Below are 2,295 nucleotides of genomic sequence, written 5' to 3' on the forward strand. Positions count from 1 at the left end.
TGTGGTCGGAAGTTATTGCTATGAGTATTTGAGTTATGTGGTATATCATGTGATTACATCTTGGGTTATGGTTATGGCTTTGATACAAGTTTGTTCAGACTTATATAGTGTATGGATATGAGAATCGGGTCTTGTAATGGATTCTGGAAGCTAGAAATAAGGTTCCAAGATTTATGGACTAAGGGTAAAGGAAGAATCTTTAGTTATGTTATGATAACGGACTTGTATGGATTAGGATAACGTGGGATCACCCATGAGTATGTGCATGGTGATTTCATACAATGATTTAATGGCCTTGTAGCGACTCTTGGCATGTTCGAGGATGAACGTATGTTTAAGTGGGGCAGAATGTAATTCGTTTTGAGCATTTGCATTATGTTCCATGGTTCGCAGTCATGAGTTGCTTCATGTGACGTGTTATGACTTGTATATAACATCATTTTTGGGTGATTCGGGATTGATTTGAAAGAATGATTCTCATATTAGAAGTTTTAAGTTAGAAGAGTTGACCAAGTTTGACTTTTGTATATTTGATCCAGATCGGAGTTTTGATGGTTCCGTTAGGTCCAGATGGTGATTTTTGACTTGGGCGTATGCCCGGATTTTCATTTGGATGTTTCTAGAAGGTTTTGGCGCTAATTGGCAAAAGTTGGCAATTTGAAGGTTTGAAAAGTTCATAGGTTTGACCGGGAGTTAACTTTGATGATATCGGATTCGAATTGTTGTTCAAGGAGTTGGAATAGGCTCGTTATGTCATTTGGAACTTGTGTACAAAATTTGAGGTCGTTCCGAGTTGATTTAATATGGTTCGACACTAGTTTTGGTAGTTGAAAATTCAAAAGTTCATTAAGTTTGATTTGAGGGCCGACTCATGGTTTTGATGTTATTATGTGTGATTTGAGGCCTCGAGTAAGCCCGTGTTATATTTTGGGACTTGGTATATTCGGACTGGGGTCCCGAGGAGTTTGATTGAGTTTCGGAGTGGTTTTGGACCATTTTTAAGCCCTTTTCAACTGTTGGTTTTTGGCTACAGGGGTGCACATCATGATCGAGGTTCTATGGGCCGCGATCGGGAAGCGTAAAATGGAAAATTGGACCTGTGAATCACGTTCGCGGAGGAAGCTTCACATTCGCGGAGGAAGCATCGCGTTCGCAAAGAAGAAATTTCTGCTCTCACTAAGCTAACTTCGGGAGCTTATATCTTGCAATCCATAAGGAATTATTTTGAGATAATCCAAAAGTAAAAGTTGTAGCGCTTTGTGTCTAGTTTTGAGAAAAGCAAACCATTTGTTATTTAGAGTTTTGTACAAATATTAATGGTTATTACACTACAGGCTATCTGGGAATAATTGGGAAGGTTTAATTGAATTTGTTCACGATCGCGGGAACATGGGCGCGATCGCAAAGGGTAAAAACTGTGCTGGAATTTTTTTGAATCGCGATCGCAAGGTTGGCAACCGCAATCGCAAAGGACCACTGGAAGTGCATTAAAATGTCAAATTTTGAGATTTTGAGTTCATTTTCTTCACTTTTTGAGTTTTTGGAGCACAAGGCGATTTTGGAGGAGATAAACACCCAAATCTTGAGGGTAAGTAATTTTATCTTTGTTTTGATTATTTATTTTATTTTTTCATGGACTATTACACCTAAATTAAGGATTTGAAGAGAATAAATTGTGGTTTTTTGTCTAAACTTGCCCAAAGTGAATTCTTGAGTTTTGAACATTGACTCGTTATCGAATTTCAGTGAAATTAGTATGGTTAGACTCGTAATTGAATGACTTGCGAAATTTGTGAGTTTTGTCAGGTTCCGAGCTATGGGCCCGAATTTGACTTTTTGGTTGACTTTGGATATTTGACTAAAGATTTGACCTTTATCGCTTGGATTTATTTTCTATAGAATTATTTTATATTTTTGAGCCGTTCGGAGGTTAATTTATGCGGGATCGCATTTCTATAGTATTGTTTGGCTTGCTCGGTATTCGATTTGGCTTGTTTCGAGGTGAACTTGGATTTGAGGGTAAATTTCCCTTAGAGCTATGATAGTTGAGATCGGGTGGGGGTGATGCACGTGCTAGGTGACGGGCGTGGGTGCGTGCACCGAGGTATTCATAATCCGGGCAGTTCCTAGGTTATTTTATGCCTTGTTTTGCTATCATGCTTCTTTGATATCATGTGTTCTCCATTTATGTGACTACGTGAGATATTATTCATTCTAGAAACCATGCCTAGGCTACCTGCTCAATTGTTTAAGACATGATATAGCTATTTTTGCCATGTTGGGCTATTTGCCTTA

This window comes from Nicotiana tabacum, chromosome 2 (genome assembly GCF_000715075.1).
Source record: "Nicotiana tabacum cultivar K326 chromosome 2, ASM71507v2, whole genome shotgun sequence".
Taxonomy (NCBI): Eukaryota; Viridiplantae; Streptophyta; class Magnoliopsida; order Solanales; family Solanaceae; genus Nicotiana; species Nicotiana tabacum.